The following is a 25,798-nucleotide window of genomic DNA, read 5'->3' as shown; positions in this document are numbered from 1 at the left end:
AAAGTTTTGAAGACAGAGCCTGAGTTTGATGAGAGACCATCTGATAGAAAAGAGTCTTCAGCCCAATAAAGACATAAAGACTATCATCAATCCTCTCTACATGTGGAGGACAAAGGCTCTATATGCAGAGAGAATGAATTATAGCCAGGATTTTGCAACATTCTTAAAATACTTCAAACCTTGCTGTTCATTGCAAATTGTTTTCTTTCCAAAAGAGGTGGAGGGAGGTCATTAATATTTATAGCCAATGTTGTGGTGTTTCTGGACATACCACACAAAGAATCCTTGCTGTACTTCATCTAATTACTTCATTTGCATGCCCCCTTTCTGACAAGGTGCCCGAGGTGATGTACAAAAGAAAGCATTTACAGTCAAAAGGCAATGCCAGTAAAATCAAATTTTAAAGCAACAACTGGATACAGAAAACATAAATACAAGTAGCAGCAAATTAGGAGAGATATTTGTTTATGGTACAATACTACACATTGCCTACTCAAATGTAAGACCCACTAAGGGCAATGGCACTTACTCAGCAAACAAAATAACTAAATCGTAGATGGCAAGAAGAGAGGTAGCCTGCCAGGCTTTCACAGGGTCTCTGTCCATACAAAAGCAGGGATAGGAACACTGTAGCCTTCCTAGTTTTGTTGGACTACAACTCCCATCATCACTGACCATTGGCCATGCTTCCTGGGACTGTTGGGAAGTGCAGTCCAACAACAAATGCTCCCCATCCCTGACCTACATTCTCTAATTCAGTCACGTGCCTTTTCAGACGTTTCTGAACTACAACTCCCAGACCATTTGCCATGCCAAAATTGCTTAACAAAAGTGACGTGCACCTCCCCCATGAAACCTTAATAGGACGTGAATGTTTTATATAGGACACAATTCCCCTTACACACATCATACAAACATTTTTTTTGAGGGTAAAGACTGATTCATGTGACCCCCAAACTGGTCCTAAGATTACAGCAACTGAAAGCACACATTGGCTAGCTGCACGGTAAAGTGGTCGTCTCATAGCTTTCATTAGTAACTGCTGTTATAAGCTTGTGATTCTTTTTTTCTGTTCTGATCAATCACATGTGGAAAAACTCATCAAACAGAGTGTTACGATCAGCCAGAAGACCCCTGCACACTTTTTTATATTTTCAAACAGCAATGTGGTTGTTGGTAATCCATCTAGTATTTAGGAGGAGGAGTAACTTGATAAAACCCATTTTTTTTAGCCCTCAGTGAATTTGCCCAGAACATGGGGTTGTTGAACAGAAGCACAGAATTTATTTTTAAGGGGACCTTTGAGGGACGTAGCAGGGGGGGTGCGGTGGGTGCGACCCACACTGGGTGTCCCCACTGAGGGGGGTGACAAAATGGTGGGCGGCACTCACCGTGGGGCCTGCAGCACGCCCGAGCTACGCGTCTCTCCTGGGAGTGACACTGTGGCTTGGGCGCCTGCAGGCTCAGTGCTGCCCCAAACAGTCTGCCCATTGCCTCCCCCTCAGCTGTAGGGCGGCTGAGTGGGAGGAGGCAGGCAGACTCCTTGGAGGCCCCACGGTGCCCCCGGGGGTGGCTGGCCCCGCCCCTGGGCACAGGGCACACGCGCCACCCCAGGCGCCCAATCGGCTTGCTCCGCCACTGCCTGCCACTCCTCTGTCCATTGCCTCCCTACTCATAGGAAGACTTCAGCAGGCTTCTGGCTGTTTGGCTCTCTGTTGTCAACAGCAGGTATCTGTTTAAACTGGTTGGACACAGGCTCAGCTAAGCAGAAAATCAAAGTTAAATTTAGAATCATTTGTCTATGCTCGGAGAAAGAAACTGGGAGCCAGTGTGCAACCCTCTTGTCACCAAGGAGACAGATGGAGCAGATGCTTCTTCGTTTTTAGCACTTTACAAACCAGGTGTTTTTCGGCTACAAAACGCATGGCAGGGAACAGCTGAGGAAGAAATCTCCCTCTCTGATCCCATAGAATCTAATTCCACTGAAGGCCTCCCAGTGTGGCCCTCCCTTCACCTGCCGTGGCCGTTATGTTCCGGTGCTGGCAAATCAGCACATTCCATGACTCCTTCTCAATAGCTATCATACATAGTAATTATTTATTATTATTATTATTATTATTATTATTATTATTATTATTATTTATTTTTATTATTATTATTTATACCCCACCCATCTGGCTGGGTTTCCCCAGTGGGAGTGAAATGGAAAGTAGTGTGTTCAGAGAGATTATAAATTCACATTGCTTCTTACTTCCCTGTTTACCTACCAAAACAATGCAGTGGGAAGGAGGGGAGTGAATTTAAATAATCAAAACCTTGTGTCTCTTTTGAGGGCAATTGATTCGACGTTCATCAGCAATCCTGTTTCTTCAGCATCACGGCAAAAATGAGATTCATTACCAGTAATACAATTACAATGTGTTGAGCAACTCTGAGGAAACATCAACTGCCCTATATAAATTATCTCCGAGATCTATTAAAGTGTCATCTTTCTGCTGAGGAAATGAATCCTATTCAGTAATATATGATGCGAGAGCAAGCATTTTGGATTGTACATCATTCGCCAAAGAATACAAATGACACTCCCTTTTCTCATTTCCACTGCTCTTTGTTTTCATTTTTCTCCTTTGTACACTCTGTGTATACAAATAAGACCACATCATTCTACCAACAGCCATTTCAACCACTTCAGGAAGCCACACTTGTGATTGGTTCATGAATCTATTGCTCCCCATTGTTACCATATTATCTGCAGAATCAACATCTGGTATGTTCCCAGAAACCAGATGAGTAAAAGTATTGACAGATTACAATGCTTTTGTATAAGATTGGTACCACTATCTGCTATATATTTTGGAAATTATTTGTCTCCCTTTGGACACCATTTATAGCAAAACCAAACTGGAATGCTGCTCTCCTTGTACATATTGGCCCTCAAATGAACTCCCCCCCCCTTTTTTTTTTTTTTACTGTATAATTTAGTTCTTGAATTCTGCCGAAGAACAGAGTTATTACTAGCAACCTCACACCCAACAATAACAACAATGCAGTTTTGAAAGGTTCAGCCCACCCTCTTGATTCAAAATGATCTAAACACAGATGAAAACCTGCTCCATGATCTCAGGAACCATCCTGCACAATTTATTCTGTGAACTGATAATTGCTGCAAGCAACATAGGACACTGGTCCCAAAGCGTATGGGAAACCGCCCTACTGGGAAAGCTAACCAACAAACTCAAACTAGCACGGGGACAAGCTACAGAAGATGCTTCACCCCAGTGTGGTTCCCCTTTATTAGATACACAACACAACAAGACAATAACCTATTCCCCCTTCAGCAGCATACAAATCAATATGGCTCACCTGACCCAACAACCTAGCCCACCTCCCTCACACAAATAAACCACACCGCAATCAACTAAACACAACCAAGCAAGCTCAGGAACCTATCGCAATATTGATAATAAATAAATAAATAACTAAATAAATACTCAAAGAACCCGCTCATGTGATGCTGACACAACCCACCCCAACACTAAGAATAGGCAACAGAATGAAAGAACAGTATCCGCATTTCTCTACCCCCTCACCAAGATGTCTATGACAAAAATGTCTCTCACCAAATGTAAACAAACTGTGAAAAAGACTGAATTCAAAGTGGAGACAACAGATGTACTGTTCCCCTGTTTATAACACACAAAAACCCAATAAAACTAATTAAAATAATAATAATAATAATAATAATAATAATAATTCCTACAAGCATCCTCATTGCTGTCACAGAGCATTCCATGACATCAAAATGAGCAAGGCTACCTGTGTGCATCACTAGAGTTCTACTGTGTGCAAAGCAGAACCCTTTAGAACTTTGGGTCGTGTTAATACATTTTAAATGTAGGTACAGTCTCAAACAGGACACGGGTGGCGCTGTGGGTTAAACCACAGAGCCTAGGACATGCCGATCAGAAGGTGTTGGCGGTTTGAATCCCCGCAACAGGCTGAGCTCCCATTGCTCAGTCCCTGCTCCTGCCAACCTAGCAGTTCAAAAGCACGTCAAAGTGCAAGTAGGTACCGCTCCGGCGGAAAGGTAAACGGCGTTTCCGTGCGCTGCTCTGGTTTGCCAGAAGCGGCTTAGTCATGCTGGCCACATGACCCGGAAGCTATATACCGGCTCCCTCAGCCAATAAAGCGAGATGAGCAAAGCAACCCCAGAGTTGGCCATGACTGGACCTAATAGTCAGGGGTCTCTTTACCTTTACAGTCTAAAACAAATATAAACTAAGCAACATGAAACAAATTTGGCAGTCCCTGCTTAGCAATCCAAAACTTCTGATGAGCTGTGCTAAAGCTGTACATGTTATGCCAGTATTGAGTTTGAGCTTGAGTATTGGACTAGGATTGGGGAGACATGGGTTCAAGTCGCCACTCACTTGGTGACCTTGGGCCAGTCACTATCTCTCACCCTAACCCACTTCACAGGGTACTTGTGTGGATAAAAATGGAAATAACCTTAAACTCTTTGGAGGGAAGAAAGGATATATTTATCTAATAAATAAGTGACATGATGAATGTAGTTATTTGATGCAAGGAAATCCCATTGAATTAAATGGTGCTTATTCACAAGCAAGTCGGTATACAATTGCATCCTAAAACAGCAATTAGGCATGCATGATGCAGGGAGTTTAAGCCAATGCAAAATTCCCTTTTTAGGAAATACATTGTTAAAATAACAAGAGAGGATAGTCTAAAGTTAATACTATTTTATTAAAAAATAAAGCATTGCAGCAGAGACCATTGTTTCCTTTGCCAAGGCAATGAATTTTTCATGCTGAGAACTTAGTCCTACAACATTTCTGTTTATAAAACCAGAACTCTATGGATTTGAGGAGAACGAGGACTCCACAACCTCAGTTCATCCTATGATCCAGATAAAGTTAGGCACTTCCAATTTTACTACATTTCAGCAGAGAAAAACTCAGCATATTATTATTAACTCTTCGACATCACTGGGACTTAAAAAATCATTAATGTTGGCTGGATTGTACTGTCTGTGCATGAGTGTGTGTGTGTGTGTGTGTGTGTGTGTGTGTGTGTGTGTAAAAGCACTACTATTCCTGCAACTGACTAAAAGTTTACAAAGGATAAAACTGTGTTCCATTTAAATCATTAAGGAACATGCAACAGGCATAAAAGAAAAATGTCAAACTGGGAGGCCAAAAGCAGATTGCAAAAAGGAGGCAGCTAAACAAACACCTGGCAATTTGCACTACGCGGCTGGTGAATGAGTCTGGTAAGCTTGTTGTACTCGTTTGTTTTGCTATCATTAAAAAATAATAGATATGGAGGCAACTCACTTGCTCCACAAAACTCCTGCAAAGGGCTGGTGTCAGAGGTACTGTAGATGGCTTGATTGCAGATGCTATTACTCAGGGTCTGTCATTCCATGTTTTCCAGAATGCCTGGAAAATAGGTATGTGTGTGCTTCAATGGTTTGAGTTTTCTGCCAAATAATAATCTAATATAGTATCAACTTTTAATCCAGGAATGGGCAATCTGCAGCACTTTCATTTCATTTCATTGTATTTTATTTTTAATAGCATAGTCATGGCACTCCTACTTTGCAACACTATTCCCATTGAAATCAGACAGGCACCTGCAATTTTGATATTTCGTCTCCCACTGAAAACATTTCTGATAACTAGCCAGATCATTAAAAAAATATTGTGGCACTGCCACTAAAATCATCATCATCATTATTTATTAAATTTCTATACCACCTTTCATCTGAGGGTCACAGGGTGGTTTAAAATACAAACACACAAAAACACACAACACAATAACCGACAGAACAATAACCCCCATCCCACAGTTTAAAATATCATAAAATCATTAAAAAAAATACAGACCAAATGCCCAAGCACTCAGTAAATCTATCCTCTAAAAGCTCTTGGCAAATCAGAAATGTTTTCAGTGGGAGACGAAATATCAAAATTGCAGGTGCCTGTCTGATTTCAATGGGAATAGTGTTGCAAAGTAGGAGTGCCATGACTATGCTGAAAGGTTCCATTTACATAGAAACTTGGCCTACTTTGCTGTAGCCTCTGGCATAATTTCAAAAGCCATCTGCACAAGCCAGGCCTCAGCCAAAGGGATTTGTTCCTCCTCTTACAGCCTCCTGATTGAGAAGAAAAAGAGAGGTGTCAGAAAAGGAGAGATGTGGTAAAAGGAGGGACAAAAGTGGGTGGCCCTGACCACTTTGGACATTGGCCCATTGGTCCAGCCCACCATCAACATAGATTAGTTTTTGGCCTGATAGATTTATTACTTCCAAGAGAATGTGCCCCTCAACAACTCAGAGATGGGGGTGGGAAGAGGGACATAGAGAATATCAGATTAGGCTGTAGATCACAACACTTCTCTGATGAAAATAGGGATGTCCTATTCTATTATTAATAATAATAATGTTAATAATAATAATAATAATAATACCCTGCTCATCTGACTGGGTTGCCCCAGCCACTCTGGGTGGCTTCCAACATATATAAAAACATAATAAAACATCAAACATTTTAAAAAACCTTCCCTATATAAGGCTGCCAATAGTTGGAGATGAAGGTGGTGCTGTGGTGTAAACTACTGAGCCTCTTGGGCTTACAGATCAGAAGGTCAACAGTTCAAATCCCCACGACGGAGTGAGCTCCCGTTGCTCCGTCCCAGCTTCTGCCAACCTAGCAGTTAATAGGCACACCAGTGCAAGTGCTGGGAAGGTAAACGGCGTTTCCATGTGCTCTGGTTTCCATCACGGTGTTATGTTGCACCAGAAGTGGTTACTCATGCTGGCCACATGACCTGGAAAGCTGTCTGTGGACAAATGTCAGCTCCCTCGGCCTGAAAGCGAGATGAGCGCCGCAACTCCATAGTTGCCTTTGACTGGACTTAACCGTCCGGGGTCCTTTACCTTTTAACTTATCTCCTTGGCCCAGGGGTTGCATAACTCCATACCATCCAACATTTCTCCACTGAAAATAGGGATCCCCTAAGGAAAAGAGGGACATTCTGGGATCAAATCAGAAATGGGGATACCTTCTGTAAATCCAGGACTGTCCCTAGAAAATAGGGACACTTGGAGGGTCTGGCAACACAATTGTATAAAATAACCATGTACTCTAGAGTAATCCCATTAAGGTTCAATAATATTTGTTATAGGTCACCTCACCATCAACAGATGTTCAAAGACTATCTACAGAAGCAGAAGACCATAACTTTGCAGCTGGTGCCTGTTTAACACACCAACAAAAGAACACATTGGATTATTTTTAAAGTCCTTGGGGGGTGGGATAGTGATTTTGACAAGCTCATATTTAAGAAATATTGTAAAAAAAAAAATTTAAAATAAATCAGATTCAATTGCATGTAGAAGTAATTAATTTTCCATGGGTTATTTGAAAGCAAAGTAAATAAATAAAATAGTGTTGCTAAAAGCCAAGCAGCCAAACACATATTTGATAGAGGGAAATTGTTTACAGCAGTCCAGGAATTATTCTGAAATATATCAACCATAAATTCTGTTCTGACCATTGAAGACTTTAAAAGTATCTGGGGGAATATAATACATTTTATATGCTGCATTATTGTATCCATCTGTGTTCCTAACAAACCATTTACCAACCAAAGGTAATACAGTTATTGTTGATTTAAATTAAGTATCTTAAGTGTATTTTTACACTGGAATCAACAAATCCAAACTCTCTGGGCATGTGCTGCACATTTTTATGAACAGTTCATAAATAAAACAATTGCTTATTTAAAGCAAGCTCTTTGCATTCTACCTGGCTGCTTTTTTGTATTATGGATTTTCTTGTCAAGCTGTTCAGAGAAAAGGTCATCAGGAAGTTTGATTGGGGAGAAAAGCATTTCCAGGGAACTTAAAATTAATCAAACGCCCTTCCTTTATATTTCCTTGTACTCGTGTGTCACAGATAAATAACCCTGTCGCAACTGATCATTAACTTCTTTCTTCTAGCATGCTTGCCTTTGTGTTTTTAGCAAGCAAAAAGAATACTGTACATTTATAGCCCCATCCTAAACATGCTTAACCTGGGAGTATATTTCACTCCCAAGCAAGTTTGCATAGATTTTCAGCTCTAGACTATAAAACTCATACAAATCCCATACACATTTACCAGGGAGTAACGCCCATTGAACACAGTGAGGCTATTTCTGAATAAAGGCTGTCTGGTTACTTGGTATATTATTATTTATGCTGTCCTAAATTCCAGGAACTAGAAATGTTGGTCTTTGAAAAAGCACCCCATGGCCCATGGGCGAAACATATGTGGCCCCCCAGATGTTGTCAAATTCCAACTCCCATCAGCCCCTGCCAGCAAAGTCAGCAAGGGTGCCAACTTGAATATTGTGGGGGCCCAAGGTAAGCCCTGCCCCACATAATAGATCAAATGACAAGGTCCACACACCCTATTTGAATGGCAATGCCCATCAATTTTGCAGGGGCACAGCTCTCTCAAATATTTTATTGCAGGGGCCAAAGTTGCCACAGCCCCTAGGAGTTGGCTCCTATGATAGCCAGTGATCAGGGATGATCAGAAGTGGAGTCCAGCAACTTCTGGAGGGACAGAGCTCTCCATCCGGACTGAGCATATAAAAGGATTTCTCTTCAGTTTAATGGAGGAGAACAACAGCTCTGTCCTTATGTCAATGGCAGTGGAGTTGCCACTTGGCCTGGTCCTTTCAGAACACTGGATTCCCAGGCATAATGTGTAGTTTAGCATTCGCAGGGCTGGCCCACCCATGAGGCAAGGTGAGGCAACCACCTTGGGCGGCAGGCTTCACAGGGGCAGCAGATCCAGCCTCCAAGGAATGCATTGCTTGCTGCTGCTGCCACTGCCGCAGTGAGAAGAGGAGGAGGAGTTTGGATTTGATATCCCGCTTTATCACTACCCGAAGGAGTCTCAAAGCGGCTAACATTCTCCTTTCCCTTCCTCCCCCACAACAAACACTCTGTGAGGTGAGTGGGGCTGAGAGACTTCAAAGAAGTGTGACTGGCCCAAGGTCACCCAGCAGCTGCATGTGGAGGAGCAGAGACGCGAACCCGGTTCACCGGATTACAAGTCCACCGCTCTTAACCACTACACCACACTGGCTCTCAGTGAGAGCAACGACTGTGGCACGCTGCTTGGAGGCCAGTTCTGCCACTACAGTGGTGCCTCGGGAGGCAAACGGGATCCGTTCCGGAGCCCTGTTCGCATCCTGAAGTGAATGCAACCCACTTCCAGGCATCTGTGCGTGCGCGGGTCGCATTTCGCTGCTTCGGCGCATGCACGTGACATCATTTTTACTGTCTGCACATGCCCACACGGCGAAACCCAGAAGCAACATGCTCCATTACTTCTGGGTTGCCACGGAGTGCAACCCGAAAATACTTAACTTGAAGCACATTTATCCCGTCTCGGCAAGTAGAAGGCACTGCTGGTCTCCTACCCCAGGAAGGAAAAGGTGGGGGCTGCCCTCTGAGGATCTACTGGGCTCTGCACCCAGCTGACATGATCCAGAACAGGCCCCTCCCCCCACCATGATGGCCTTTGATTCCCAAGGGGGTACCATTTTGTGGTTCGCCTCTGGTGCCAAAATGTCTTGGTCTGGCCCTGAGCACCAGCATAGGCCTCCCGTTTTCCACACGATCATTTGAAATCTTACCAGGGAGGTATGGAACTCATAACCAAACTTGACGCATAAAATCTGTGAATGAGCCCCCCATCGTTGTTTCAATCAAAGGGCTTGCAGCTGGGTCGGGAAGCAGTACTGGGTTCTAGGGTTGCTATATTCTGAAGAACAAAAAAGAGGACACATTTGCAGACTTCTGCTTTTTTTTTTTAATAATATTTATTAAATGTTTAATAGTTATAAAGAAGAAAAAGGGTAAAAAAGAAAGGAAAAATCAATAAAAAAATAACAAATAATACATCAAAACTAGAAAGAAAAAACAATACAGCAAAAACAACAAGAAAAAGACTAAAGCATTTAAAAACACATCCAAATTTCATTTCTTTATCTTTCATATGCTTGTTTCCTCGACTTCCTCACGCCTCCCTTTTTTGTATTCTAGTTCAAATTAGCTGGTTCAGCAAATTCTTTCCCTCTTTCTCAATTTTTGTTCTATAATTTATCTTAACACAGTTTAACTTTAAATTTTCCACTTTAGCCCATTAACAATCAATTTTTATATAATTCTTAATAACACTTCTGCTAAAACCATATAACCTCATTCCAATATTCTTCTAACATTCATTAATTTTGCAATATTTCTGTAAATATACTTTAAATTTTTTCCAATCTTCTTCCATCGACTCTTCTCCCTGGTCTCTGCTTTTAACTATGGGTCGCTATGACGACTCTACCCATGGAAAAGAAGACCAGACCCAGAAAAAGAGGGCATATGGCAACCCTGCACTGCAATTTATATCTCAAATATACACACTCCAAGCTAAGGTTTTCCTTGCAGGGCACAGAGCAGCGTCAGGGAGAAGGGACAATTTAAACTGAGAAAAACGTGCAGTGGGAAAGGTTAAGCCTTTTGTCTGCCTTGCTTCTCGTTTCACTCTATTCCCTCCTTCCTGTGGCTGCTTTGGTTGGTTGGTTTAGAACAGGCATGGCCAAACTTGGCCCTCCAGCTGTTTTGGGACTACAATTCCCATCATCCCTGACCACTAGTCCTGTTAGCCAGGGATGATGGGAGTTGTAGCCCCAAAACAGCTGGAGGGCCAAGTTTGGCCATGCCTGGTTTAGAAGAAGCTTCATGATGTCACAAATGTCCCACTTCAGCACAAGTCTCTCACTTCAGATCTAGTTTGGCTCATTAACCACATGGAAATGGCAAGAGCATCACACAGGTCACTGAAGAAGTGCTCCTAATCCCTATGAAACTGTCTTATACAGAGGTCTCCCTAGCTTAAGTACTGTCCACAATGGTGGGCAGTGCCAATCCTTACACATCTGGATGCTTAAGTGATGTCATTTGGGACAAAATTTGATTCGCAGTAGACATACATCTACAAGCTTAGAAAACCACATTCTTTGATTTCCCTTTGCTCCCCCAATCGGGGTTATGTGTCAAGTCTGGGGGCATGAGTGAGCTTCATTGCGAAGTTAGGGGTGGGGTGGGTTAAGGAGATGCATCGAATTGACACCAGCTTCTTCATCCACAGATGGGCATTCACATTCACCAGAGGCTTCTAGCCAGAGCATAACAATGACAAGAGGGACCTGCAGTCAAACGTGCAGCTACTTCAGTACTATTTACCTGAGCAACTCCGTGCCTTTTTTTTTCTTTTTTCTTTTTTTGAGGGGAGGTGTTTCACCCCCACCCACTTTTTACCTCTGAAAATTCCCGACATTGTCTCCCATTGGACCAAGGAAAATCTATACAGCGTTGTGGTGAACCTTGGAGATTTAAAACCGAGGAGAAAAATAATTAACAGAACAAGTTTTTCTAATTATTGAAAAATTCCAAGGCAGGAAATAAGAGCTGTGTATTGTAATACTGAGATCATTCATAATGGGAGCAAACTACTAAGTGGAATGGTAAATTAACTGTGTCCATAAACTATCAAATTGATTTTCAGCTTTATCTCCCCCCTCAGTATGCTGCAGTCCAAAGGCAAGCTACTATTGCCTCTGCTAGAAGGGATCATTTGAATGCTACCCTCACCCCTTATACAGGAGGTCACACCAAGATAATTGGCTTCGTCTGACCTTTAAAATGGATGTGCTCAGCAATTACAGGAACAGCAGAAAATCCAGTATCTTAAAAAAAAATATAGTGGAGATGGCCATGAACATTCTGAAATGTTTCCAGCTGTGGTACATTAAATACTAACCTTTTTCAGAAAAGAATTGTTTTAGAAATGATTTCCCCCATTTTTTTCTTAATGCTGTTTGAGAAAACGCCTTCCCCAATCAGGTATTGTTGACACAGGGGCCAAGCGCAGAAGGGATTATGAGCCATGTATTTTTCACATGTTCTGTCTCCTCTTACTTGAAATATAAGCTACCTCCTTGAAACCGAATTAGACATTCTGGGGGGAAGCAGTGGCGTAGCGTGGGGGGTGCAGGGGGGCTGGCCGCACCGGGCGCAACATCCATGGGTTAGGGGGTGCAAATCCACGGGTTAGGGGGCGCAAATTACTTGTCTTGCCCCGGGTGCTGACAACCCACGCTACGCCACTGGGGGGAAGTAACTTGTAGCTTTCATCAAGTAAATTGTTTAGCTGAAATCTGTTTCTGGGCAGGTAACTTTACTTACAGTTGGAGTAAGGAGGAGCTGGCAGTCCTGAGCCTTTTTGGATCCAGTACCATTGTCTCTTAAGACAGACGGATGCCAACAACTTTGTCCAACTGGGGAATGAAAAAGAATCTGGGATGCATCACATCTGGGCTGCCTAGACTGATCTCCAGTTAAAAATAGCCTTTCATAAAAATGGCAGAACATTCATCATCATCATTCCACCAAGGAAATGCTCCCTATGGCCTCATCCAAATGGAAGCTTCCCACACAGTAGGTTGTAGGGAGCAACCAGGAAGACATGGACCATATTTATTTGTCTCTTGCAATTATTTATAACTCCTACCAAAGTGGCTTACATATTACATATTTTAAAAATAGCAACATATGAAAAACACATTGGGGGGGGGGGACAGGTATTTTAGGCCACCAATAGAGCAATCGTAACCATAACTACTCAAAAGTAATTGGCTTTTGAATTCACTGGAGCTTACTCCCAGGTAGGTGCAATTAGGGTTGCTGTAACATTGTGAACAAGGGCAGCAAGTGATGCAGAACAATATTGTTATGAGCTCTGCAGACAAACATACAGAGTGCATTAGAAGGATGCTAAAATCAAGTCAAACTGCATTCTTGGGCCACAAAATAAGGGCAATCTAGGTAATAATAATAATAATTTTTTATTTCTATCCCGCCCTCCCCAGCCGAAGCCGGGCTCAGGGAGGCTAACAACAATAAAATAGGTAGAACTCAGGCAGGTTTTTGCTGGTATGGAAGCGGCTTCCAGTACGTGATGAGGTGCTCCACAGTGCTATTTCTCTAGAAAAAGAGGTACCAGCACCATGAACATCTCTCTTGTTCTCTTATAATTGCGATGGTGCCCAGCTGAGAGGTGTCAGAACTGAGTTCTGGTGAGTTCCAGCTGGGGAAAAAAAGTCCTGGTGCTCCATCAGATTTACTTTTTGAAATCTAAAGAGATCTTTTGATAGCAGACAAGGGTTGAGCATTGGGGCAAAAGGTGATGGAGTCCCAGATGTAAAAAGAAAGAAAGATGTAATACAGGTTCACATTTCACTGAGAAGGATGACATGAAGGAGAGATACCTATCTCTGTTCTCCCCACACAAAAACTCCACATCCCACAAATTGACTTTCCTTTGGTAGTGAATATGTTTTGGGGTTCGATTTTAGAGGGACAACCCTTCAGTAGGAAAGTATGTGAACAATGCCTGATTGAAGAAACTGAAGAAACAAAATTCACTCAAAGCTTTGCTCCTCAGGAATCATCACTCTTACAACCTTAGAGATCCTGGAAAACGGTAAGTGTGCATTTAAAAACTTCAAGAATGTTGAAGGAATCTCAAGGGGAAACATTGTTTTTGCATTTCAAGCTCATTTGTTCTCATTTAGCTGTGAGCGTATTAAGCTTGTAGCTTTTACAGAAGGCACATCACATACTTTTCTGCATACTTCCTTCTATACACATCATCCTTCATTTACTTTTGCTGTGTTCCTTATCTCAGTAATTAAATTATGCAACTCATTTGAGTGTCTTGGACAACAGACAGTGTGAAAGATGGCGTCTAAAGTAGGGGAATATTACTATACTATTGTGGGCACATACACCCCAGAGTAAATTGCTTATTTGGAACTTTCTGTGTGGGGCTTAATGTCACCCATGTGTTGAGGCCAAGCCTAACTTTACGGGACTGATCCTAGAATTGGTTGTCCCACCATTCTGTGTACGTCACCATGAGGATATGGTGGTGCTATTATTGAAGGAACGGATGCATTTAATGCAGACATGAGACTGGGGGTCCTCCAGACCAGTGAAGATTTTTGCAGGTGTATTTTCTGCAAAAAAGGGCATTCATGGTGGATTTATACCGGACTGCCCCCTCATCATTCCATTCTATGAGTTGTTCTGTGATGCTCCCCCAATGTTATCACACTGTTGCCATCTTGACGGGCACTCTTGTACTGTAGAGCAGGGGTCAGCAAACCTTTTCAACAGGGGGTCGGTCCACTGTCCCTCAGACCTTGTGGGGGGCCAGACTATATTTTAGGGGGGGAATGAACCAATTCCTATGTCCCACAAATAACCCAGAGATGCATTGTAAATACAGTGGTACCTTGGGTTAAGTACTTAATTCGTTCCGGAGGTCCGTTCTTAACCTGAAACTGTTCTTAACCTGAAGCACCACTTTAGCTAATGGGGCCTCCCACTGCCGCCGTGCCGCCGGAGCAAAATTTCTGTTCTCATCCTGAAGCAAAGTTCTTAACCTGAGGTACTATTTCTGGGTTAGCGGAGTCTGTAACCTGAAGCATATGTAACCTGAAGCATATGTAACCCAAGGTACCACTGTAAAAGAACATATTCTACTCATGTAAAAACATACTGATTCCTGGACCGTCCGCGGGCCGGATTTAGAAGGCAATTGGGCTAGATCCGGCCTCAAGGCCTTAGTTTGCCTACCCATGCTGTAGAGCAACAAAAGTGGAGCAAACCATTAAACCTGAACAGCCATGCTATAAAGTTGCAAGATTTCAGCAGCAAGCTACATGCATACACTGATTGGAAAGAAACAGCATAGCCACCCCAAAACTTTTGCAGGCACAAACAGTATTGAAAGCAGCACAAGTCATCATGAATGCACAAGTAAAGGGACATATTGAGGGGCCCTGGATGTAGCCAAGGTAAAGGAACACCATGATTTTTCCAAAACCATTAACCAGAATTATATTTTATTTATGCAACAGGAGACCTTTTCTGTCACATAAATGGTCTTAACAACACCAGCTTAACTAACAATGTTGGGCAAACCTCAGGTTTGCTTCAGCTTTATTTAATTTGCTCTGAAACCTTGAGCCAAATTGAATCAGACACTCAGTTTCCACTTCTGTGACAGAGTCAACCAACCACAAGAAGAAAAAGCAAGTTGGGTATAAGTAACATCCCTGTAACATCTTATGAATCTGTGGAGAGAATTACCAATAACCAAGTTACAAGTCAGTCATAATGGCCTCAATAAGAGACAGTAAGGCATGATTAAATCTCTCTGGCATCCACCTGATAAGTGCACTGAGCTGTGATTTAAATCCCATTGATTTGGTGCTAAACCTTTTCCTGGATTGCACCAGGTGCTTTTGAAAGTTATGCGGTACTCGGCTTCAGGTCTGAAAGCTACCATTTCAAAAAAGGGCGCTAAATTTGGTTTGGTTAGGTTATTGGTTTTCCAACAACAAAGCTGAGCTCAAAGCACGTCACAGCCATAACAAAGCAGTGGAAAATTACATAATGCCCCCATCAATATAACACTATTATTAAGATTTTTGAAATGTAAGGCATCCTAGTGCTGCAGCAATAAAACTGCAAGCACATTTGCAAAGCTAAGATGGGTCAGATATGGTTTCAGATTGGATGAGTGACGGTGTGTTGAAATTCCTGTGTTGCAGGGAGTTGGACTAGATGACTCTTGGGGTCTCTTCCAGTTCTGCAAGTCTATGATTCTATAATAATAGTAAAACCTGAAATCATTTCAGATGTCCTCCTTGCTCTGCTGCTGCAGCTCTCAGACACATCTCACGATGACAGTTGTGTTACAGCTCATCCACATTCACGAACAGAAAAGGTCACCTGAATCAAGTCCATGCCTACAAAAGGATATTGTACTGGAGGGGAGGGGAAGATTCCCTCCAACAACCTTGTTTGTAGGGCAGAAAAACTGGAGGCTACCCACCCAAGGTGTTCAGCAGTACTCTATTTCTGGCCTAGACTGCTAACCCCTCTCTTGGGCCCAGTGCATTATGCTGGCATCGCCTAACATTCTGCAGTCTAATATGGCTTTGAATATCAGTTACATTTACTGTTTAGCTTGTTTTTCCTTCTCTCAGCCAAGCAGCTGCAGCACTCCCCATCAAGCTGTGTTCAGGTTGCTGCATTGTCCCGTATTATTCCTTTGTTGTTGATGGCTCTTTGGTGCCAGTATTATATTTTCTACAATTTATATTTGTTTTTAACTTTTAATTAACTTCCAAACAGTACTTTGCTTAATTTTGCCTGTATTCATTTTCCTAAACCGCCATAGCTTTCAAAATATTTTCACTAAATCCATTCCATTTATAGTTTTGGGATATATTACCATGCAAATCTGTGCATTTCATGCTCAGCTCCCTCGGTAAAACATAACTTGATTTTCTACTTCCCTGCTAATTTGTTTTCCTGTGCGGACACTATTAACTTTCACGGAGCACAGAAAAACAGTGGCTTTTCTTTCTTAATCTCATAAAACATTGACCTAATAAAAACCACATTTCCTATTATTGTCTGAGCATGTTATTCAGTGCTGTTTCTACGGGGCTGGCAGCCGACTTTATGTTCTTTTTTCAAGACTTGATGCCTGATTACATTTTTATAGCATTCTGGAACCACTTCAGGAAGCTGGTGAGGAAAAGAAATTACATAAATGCAAACATGAGGTATCCACCATGGTTACATGCACAACCTTGAAGAAAATGGCCGCCCAGATGTTGTTGCTCCAACTCCCATCAGCCCCAGGCAGAAGAGCCAATGGGCAGCGACGATGAGAGCCAGAATCCAATGAAAGTGCAAGAGTCACAGGTTCATCACCCCTGCTTTAAAGCATTTGGCATGGGGGGGGGGCAGGGAATCTCTGGGACTGAAGACAGTTATTGCCAGTTAAAGTACTGAGGTAAATAAATAGTCTGACCTAGTAAAAGGCAGCTTCTTGTGTCCCTAAACTCTGTTTAATTCCATTGTGCTCCTAATTTCACCTCATAAATTTGTCTCTGTTGCTTATTTGAAACTTGACAAGATATGCCCAAAATAGCTAACTTTAATATTATGAAACTCAACACAAATTAGAGTAAACTCTGCCAAAACATAAGGCAAAAGAGATAGGTACAAAGAAACAGATGAAGGGGAAATTATTCCAAGTATATAGGAAAATAATCTTAAATTGAAGGAATTGATAGCATTTAGGAATCTGCCACCGAAGTCATTCCTGGCTGCTCATTGATAGCCATGCCACAGTGGAACAGGCTGATAGTGCCATTTCATGCTGCTTACTCAGACGTAAGTGCCACTGTGATCAATGGCTCCGACTCCTAGATAAATGTGCATTAGTTTGCAGACTAAGTGCCTAAACAATGTTCTGAACTGCTGTGCAAAGATAGGTATGTAAATGTTATAATGCTGTTTTTAAAAATCAGTGCTACACACCATTTTTCAATTATGCTTACAGTTCTAATCACACTTTAACGCAAGAGGTTCTGTCTTTTCAGATACAGAAATGAGTTAAACAATGTTTTAAAAATTGTCGCTGCATCACTGCAATTCTTTTTTTTTTTTAAGTGACAATCAACATGCACTCAATACAGACATTTACAGCACATTGGAAGATACCAGTGGTTTCTTTGTGATGGTAGTCACTGGTCTGAAGTACCATCACATTTTTTCTTTTTTCTATTTTTGTTGCCATTGGCAGCCATTTTGTGCTGGGACCCACAACTCTTTTATCAAGATATGAACCCTATTTGTAAAGCACCTTAATAGGGAACTGTTGCTTTTGCCATGTCTTCATGTCCTGAACCCCTGGCCTACCTGGCAGCAGGTCAGCACACCAATCCAAAGTTCAAGGTCTGCAGGTTAATCCACACAAACAAACTCCAAAGGTCAATAAACACAGTCTAGGGTCGATCCAAGGAGCCAAGTCCAAAGTCCAGCACTCAGAATACAGCCCAGAGTCTAACCCAAAGCACAGTCCCATAGAGGTTGAGGGGCAGCCAAGCCAAGGTTCATCAGCACAGACAGTCAAGCAGACACAGCTCTGCTTCCCTTTTGTGCTTTGCATGCTGATTGCAGCATCTGGGCTTGATGAGACATATAACCCTCACCTGTCCTGAGCCTACTTCAGCTGAGGAATCACACACCACCTCTCAGAGCTAGCGAGCCCCACCTGGCCAACTAGGAAGGTGGGCTGTGGGCCCTTTGCCTGCCTCGGCCTCCTAGAGTATTCCTCATGCCTCAGAGTCTGTCGGGTTCGGGAAGACAGGGGCTCCTCTGGCTCTGGTGATGGGTCCTGCTGCTCTGGTTCCTGTGCAGTGACCCCCATCCCTTCACTATCCTCCGTCGCCCCATATTTTCTACACCTCTTGTTCTCCATCCTTAGCTTACCCCAGTGTGTCCTAGTCCCAGCTAAACCCCTCACTCGGATCCTCTTCCTTCTCCCTGTCATCCTGCCAGTTCATGACACCCCACAATAAATAATGGCTTCGGCAGTGTCAGCCTAAACAGGGCCCAAATGGCACTTCCCTCCTCCACTAACTTCAACACTTTAAACAAGCCTTGCTGTCACCATTTATACACCAATTCCTGCTTTTACCTTTCCTGTTCCACCATCATGGTGTCCCCTGAAGTGGGTTGCTTCACCCTGCTGAACAACCTGACACAATGTGAAGGCCAATAAGCCCAGTAAGGAAACTTGAGTTTTAAATATTCCTGGAGGAACAGGGCTATGGATCTAGTGAACATGAAGTGCAACCTCGTTCTTAAAACAGCCATCGTGTTGGCATTTGGAAGGAAGGACAAAGAATGGCCGCTCCACAGTGCCTAAAGAGAATATCAAAAGAGGGCACAGATTTGCAAGTGCTAATTTATATGTATAAATGCATATTTAGAAATACATTTCTATATTTTTACCTCAGAAGACAAAGACCACGAAGTGTGCTCAAATAGCCCTCTGTCTAAGGGCTACCTGTTGATGGGCAACTTTAAGGCCTCTTTGATCTCCCTTGTTTATCTTTAATCTGAACTTGAATGAGACACACCTTCAAATAGAGGATTGCCCCACTGCAAAGGAGGATATATGCCCATCCTAGGTTAATCCTAGAAAATCATCCAGGACCTAAGCTGGTTCTTAACCTGAATGTCTGTTTAACTGGAGGCCCAAATCATCCGTCAGGGTCTAAGGACCTGATTCCCTTGGCTCACCTGTTCTCTTGTCTGCTGATTCCTTAGAAAAACAGCACTAGAGATGAAAAATTTCCTTGTGATCTAGTATCTGGGATTGTCATAAGATTTGTAGTAGTAGTGGTAGTAGTATTTATTTAGACTTGTTAGAAGTCTGTTACCCAGTGCTCTTTTCCTAGAAAAACAGGTGCTGGAACTCGCCATGAACAGCTCCCTCGTTTTCTTAGAATGGCAATGGTGCCCACCTGAGAAGTGCTGGAAGTGAGTTCCGGTGAGTTCTGGCTGGAAAAAAGTCTTGACTATACCCTTAAACATATAAAACGCCTACCATTCATATAAAATTATAAATGCACACACACACAAAACAGCCACAGGAAGCTTTGGCAGAACACTAATTCCAGCAACATCACCTCAGTCCATTAAGAGCCTACAGGAAAAACGAAGTCTTTACCTGGTGCTGAAAAGATGTCCTTGAAGCCACCAGGTGGACAAAGAGCTTTATGGGTCAGTACATTGAACTGCAAAAAGTTCTATGCAAGAAAAGAAATGCACATTTGACAGCTTCTAATACAAAGGACACTATGGGGGGCGATGACATTCATTATAAGGATATATCCTCTACTATAAAACACATACCCAGCATCTTACGTTATTCCTTCAGTCATGAATGCTTCATCTTTCCAAATGTATCCATTACACTTCGTGATATTTGGAAGAATAATATATCCCTTGCTGAGACAGACGTACTTCTTGATGTTCGTTTGATCCCTATAAATATTGCTCAAGGGGAGCTTTCACGAACCTCCAACCATTTTATTTTGCTATTGGAACTTGCCATTAAAACAGCATGATCTCTTTCTTTTTCTTTCTTGTATTATCTTATCTCATTTGTAAGGTATAAGCAAACAGCTCTTTTGTTCCGTTAAAGAAATCTTTCATATTCTTAACATTTTAGGTTAAAATATGCACTCCTTTGGAGATGATTGGACTAAAGACAAGAATATACACTAGAATAAAAAGAAGTGGAGAGTGAAAAAAATGCCATTATTCTCAATACAAACAAATGCTGAATAGTTGCTTCAGACCAACCAGTAGATGTTGCCTAAATATATATGAATAGTCTACTCTTTCAGAATAGAAGCACACAAATGAATACTTGTTCTTATACTGGAAAAGTAATTTTTCAGGACTCAGATGCTCACAATCCATGGAAATGTTTCCATGAGGTTGAGTTCAGGGAGGCAGATATGCAAGCAGGTAGGGAGGAGTGGATCAAGGAATCTGTTTCCCCAATCAAACTGGTCAGTAAATTGCAGGTTACTTTCAGAAGTGATGCGAATCACACCCATTTCCTTTCAATTTGCATTTTTAGAAATCTGTTCATGTAACATATATTGTGGGAAGCATTGCTTTTAAAGATAGAATGATAGCTTGGAAAATGTGGCCCATGAATTGGTGGATTTTTATTAACTCTGCCCAGGTACCCAGCCCGACCCACCTTTCTTGGTTCAACTGACCAAATTGTGAAAAGAGCTAGCATCCATCTGTGGCGCTTGTGTAAACCTCTCGTTTCTCAGTTTTGATCGCTCTGGTGGTTGTTAGGATACCTCTTGTTCCCCATGCAGCACATCTGGAACAAAGCAGTGGTATAACCAAGATATCATAGAAGAGGTCAGTATTAGACCTTAACAGAAAACCTCCTCAAGCGATGGAGGTGTTGGCTGTTCACAGAAGTCCTGCCCCCAACATTCAACAGCCTTACCCAACAGATCCCCACATTTCTTGTGTTGAATGGGAAGGTCTGAAGGGAGCTTTTCCTTCAATATGTATGGAAATGTCTGCATGATCAAGGACCATACTTTATCAGGGTCCCCAATTATGTGGAGGGTTCTACTTCTATTCAAGCAAACATGAGTAAGCACCCTCTTTAGACCTTCTCCACACATCATGAGGAAGATCAGGGCAATATGCACCAGGCAGGACTTATGTCTGTGCCCATGCTCCCATTCACAGTTTAAATATTCACCTGTTCAGGCAAATGCTAGACAAGAACAGTAACAGGAAACCTCTGAATATACCCAGGTACACCTAGGTCTTGGGCCACTTACTAACTCAGCTATATAATGACACTAAACTGTGTGGATATGCTTTCTGCAGACTCAACTCCTCTCAAAATGGTCAAGCAAGTCATGCCCAGATCTCATTGACTTTAATATTACTTGAACAGAACTATTCTGGAATAAGTGGACTAAAACCTCATTTTCTGGATACAACCTTACTTTACGCATGAGAATTGAGACTCTCCTGTATGGCTCTTTTCTTAAGATGAAATAATTATGGAAAGACAGTTGTAGCTCCTCAAACAATGGTGCCTCAACCAAACATGATATGTTTATTATATCCAGACTGAATATACATACTGAAATGTGTATTTCATTTTTAAGGCATAGTAAAACCACCGTCTGAAACAGTGGCTCACACTTTTCTTGTAGCTAAAAGCAACACATACAAAGCTAAATTTCAGAAAAGGTGTATAGTCATGTTGAAATTTTTTCCTATGTCAAATTTAGAGATCTGAGCAATAAAAAGCTAACCGGATTGAGATATCATGAGAAAAAGAAACCTAATTGAAACACATGAAAGAGAATTAGCATCTTTTAATAAAGCTGAGCATCGGAGAGTTTGCTGAAGCAGAATTTTTCAAAGTAATGGCAATATAAATATTGAATAAAACAGAAAAATCAGGACAGTTGGCTGTCTTAAAAGATACATACACCCAGCAGGATATGTTTGAAAAATATGCAACCAAAAGGATCCTTCAAGATAGATGAAACCAAATGTAAATAAATGAGACCTCCACAAAACCGAGGAATAAAAAATGCAGGTCTAACAAGAAATGCTAATGTTGTGACCCTCCAGATGTGATGGGACTCCAACTCCCATCAGCACCAGGCAGAATGACCAATTGCCAGAGATGATGGGAGTCAACATCCCGCAACATCTGGAGGGCTGCAGGATATCCACACCTTGCTTAATGGATCAAGTAGCTGTGCTGGAAGAATTGACTCAGTGGGCAATGAACAAACCTTTAGTAGCACTTAGAGATGTTGACATTTCTCACATGCTGTGGCAAATTTCATGCTTTTCTTTTTCAAAGCTTCTATAAAGTTCAGCCAAAAACAAAGCAAAAAGGGGAGGCATGTTCTCCTTGTCATACTGTCCCATTCTCCTGATTTGGGTGCAGCTACAGAGCCTAGGACTTGCCGATCAGAAGGTCGGCAGTTCGAATCCCCGTGACGAGTTGAGCTCCCGTTGCTCGGTCCCAGCTCCTGCCAACCTAGCATTTCGAAAGCACGTCAAAGTGCAAGTAGATAAATAGGTACCACTCTGGCGGAAAGGTAAATGGCATTTCTGTGCACTGATCTGGTTCACCAGAAGCAGATTAGTCATGCTGGCCACATGACCCGGAAGCTGTACGCCGGCTCCCTCGGCCAATAAAGCAAGATGAGCGCCACAACCCCAGAGTCGGCCACGACTGGACCTAATGGTCAGGGGTCCCTTTACCTTTACCTTTATATAAGGGGGCAAAGCAGAGAAAACCTTATTCCAAAGGATGCAACACATGCTTACCCCAAACGTTACGCTAAATAAGTAAGTTGCTGAGAAGTACCAATAATGTACACTTCTCCCAACAACCTCTAGAGTCTTACCTTCGGATCTACACAGAATATGCTAGGAAAAACCCTATTAAGCTATATGGAGAAGGAAGATGATGCAGAGAAATTCACAATCCAGTCAGCCGAGTGCCAGATTCATAATTTGTGAAAACATCTTGGGCACTGGAGAAGGGGTACGATTTGTGGCATCTGCACTAAAGATAAATTCCTGGTGTCTGGCATGTTAATGGCTTGCTGCTGCTCAGCCAGGCCTCTTAGTTCAACACCGTTTCCTCCTGCCAATCATTCACTCCAAGCTGAAAGGCAAGGAGATGATTTACCTTCTTAGAACTGATTTACTTCCACTGAGCTCACGTAAGCTGCATGGGCCTATCAGATTCTGAGGTCAAATGGGTCTATAAGAGAGGACAAAACTGTCCAAACTCGCTTTGCCTCTTACCTTTGCGGAGAGTCAACTGGGCGATCATGTCACAGTGGGCCTAACGGGCATTTCGGTCAATAAGCCTTTGAAGAAAATCAAACTGCTGAAGGAAAACTCTCAACGAATATATAACCAAATCCCACAAAAAAAGGAAAAGAGAACAAAACAAAGGGCTTTTATTCAAAAGTGTTCATCTGCACTGAGTTACGCTCACAGGACGCAACAAAGAGGTTTGCCATAATTTCAGTCAAATGGCAAAACGGTCAGAAGGTGGCAATTTTCTGCGTTCTGCCAAACCTAACAATGCAAAGCCCTGGAATGTTTTCCTTGGTTACCAAGGTAACAGAACCGCAGCATACGGAACAGAGGGCTCAAGAGCGACTTAGTGTAGCGGGCTAAAAAAAGATGTACTTGGCTGATCGATACAGCTTCACACAGTGGTTTCCAAGGGATGCTGGTTTTGGTTAGGTATGTTAAATAAAAATCGCACCTTTTATCGATGACATGTTGCACTTCCACACACTCCAGTGAGACACTCCCCGAGTGTAGAATATTTTCTTGGTTCCAGGTGGGAGAAAGGAGTGTTTCATTTTAATTGCATACTGCACGGAGACATGCAGACACATATACACCCTGCCTCCTGAGATCAGGCAGACGCCTTCACTGTACTCTCTTGGTTAAAAGCATTTAGACAATCCTAACCAGAAATGTATAATGTTGATGTATGTTCCAATCTGCTTGTAGTTTATTGCTGATCTTATTGAGGGTTTGAAATGTTTTAATTAGCTGTTTTTACTGATAATTTTATTGTTTTATTCTCTTTGTAAACCACTTTGAGGTATTTTTGTTTTACCATCAAGTAGCGCATAGATTTTATGAAATAAATATACTATCCACTCCAAGAATAATATGGAGGATTTTGCTTAATTGCACAGATTTCTCAACCTCCAGTATCAGGTCTCCATTTCAGCCCATTACACAGCTATGTGCAAGCACAAGACTCCTCATCGGGCCTTAGAGCTGGAAATTAACAGAACTAGTGTGAAATGGCAAGTGTCTAGCCGTCACAGTTGAGAAGACGAAAACAGGTAAGTTCACAGCTTGAGTCATAACATAATGCAGGATGTTGTCAGTTGACACACACCCTCCTGTTCCAATGTTTGGTGTTACCATAATGGGAAGAAGGTAGCTTGGGATCTACTGATTGATCTCTAGGTGACTCAAAAATAGATTGGTGAGGATTTTGAGTCCCAGTTCTGGCTTTTCACTCCAGCTGCCAGCGGTGGTCCTTCTGCCCTCCAGCTGTCACCATGGGGGCTTCTACAGAATCATCTTGCCAAGAGAGAAGCAAGCTGTGTACACATTACTGCTTGAAATGCAGCTAGGTCTTTCTTTTTCTCAGATCAAAGAAGTATTTCCTAAGGAACAACAACATGGATTGTGGCTAACATTGTGTGTATCCCGCTTCAATGTTGGGAGCCTACTGGACGCAGAGTAAATGGGATTATGTACACAATTACAATTGTATTTTCTATGCTGTTATAGCTCTCTCCCCCATCCCATCCCACAATGCCTATTGTTGCAGTAATCTTATGCAAACTGCTTTATGAGGCTTGCATGAAAAGCAATATATAGAAACTATAAATAAAAGAAAATAAATCATACTACTGAAATGGCAAAAACAAATCTTTGGGGGTGGAGGGCAGAATAGCCAAATGGTATTTCTGCAGGAAGACAGTGCGCTCAGTTCAGCTCTGAAACTGAAACCAAATGGCTGGGCTCAGAAGCCTTTCAATCTAAGGGCATGGTTTTTATACCTAGCTCCTTTGGTGAATCTCAAGGTTCTAGAGGAAAAACAAAGTAGATTCCACAAGACTGAAATCTGTTCACCCCTTATATAAGCCTTATTCTACCTTTCAAGAGCTCCGAACTTTAAATGCATGCAAGGGTGCCAACTTGAATATGGGAGCAGGGCGGGTAAGCAATTGATCAAGCAAAAGGATTTAGGTGCTTAATAATATGCTTAGCTTCCACTGATCTCAATGGGATCTGGACTTGGAGAACACCTCCTGGATTTATTGTCTCTAGAGCTTAAAAATGCCACAATAATCAGACAGGAATTAAATTAGTTTCAGCAAAGTGTGCTCATAATGAATTCATTGTATTTGACTTTGGTCTACAGAAAAGTGCTATTCCTGTTGCAACAAAAAAAAAGGGGGGGGACACCACTGGATTGATAGGTTTTTATCTACAAGACAGCTAATGCTATGAACTCAATCCAGTGTTCCCACTCCTTGGGAGAGGGGAGCTGCCCACAAAGGCAATAAGCAGAGTCTCCAATGTACAGAGCAGCATATGAGAAGGGCGAGTATGATGAGATTATCCCTGAAATTCTATTGTCAGTCAGTAGAT

At 42.2% G+C, this 25,798-nt stretch overlaps 2 long non-coding RNA genes across 10 annotated transcripts in view; one reads left to right on the top strand and one right to left on the bottom strand.

Annotated features, from left to right (window-relative positions):
* The window catches only part of LOC310658269, a 28,957-nt gene extending 5,275 nt beyond the window's left edge, over positions 1-23,682 (bottom strand). For 2 of the 9 annotated variants that reach the window (XR_014502156.1, XR_014502159.1), the window contains exons 1-6: positions 23,405-23,682; positions 22,999-23,261; positions 22,375-22,532; positions 20,787-20,918; positions 7,217-7,277; positions 5,355-5,459 (exon numbers count right to left, since the gene is read on the bottom strand). This is a non-coding gene — a long non-coding RNA (uncharacterized lncRNA). Of the gene's footprint in view, positions 1-5,354; positions 5,460-7,216; positions 7,278-17,555; positions 20,296-20,786; positions 20,919-22,354; positions 22,533-22,998; positions 23,262-23,404 lie in introns of those variants that run through there. The other 7 variants (XR_014502155.1, XR_014502157.1, XR_014502162.1 and 4 more) reach the window with 7 other exon arrangements.
* Positions 23,683-23,745: 63 nt separating this feature from the next.
* Positions 23,746-24,902, top strand: LOC310659340. The gene is made up of 3 exons (XR_014502769.1): positions 23,746-23,854; positions 24,322-24,474; positions 24,789-24,902. It is a non-coding gene; the product is annotated as an uncharacterized lncRNA (long non-coding RNA).
* The last annotated feature ends 896 nt before the right edge of the window (positions 24,903-25,798 follow it).

The sequence above is a fragment of the Podarcis tiliguerta genome (genome assembly GCF_965153285.1).
Source record: "Podarcis tiliguerta genome assembly, chromosome: 10".
Taxonomy (NCBI): Eukaryota; Metazoa; Chordata; class Lepidosauria; order Squamata; family Lacertidae; genus Podarcis; species Podarcis tiliguerta.
Note: the sequence above shows the minus strand (reverse complement) of the source record. Positions and strands in the feature narration are given on the sequence as shown.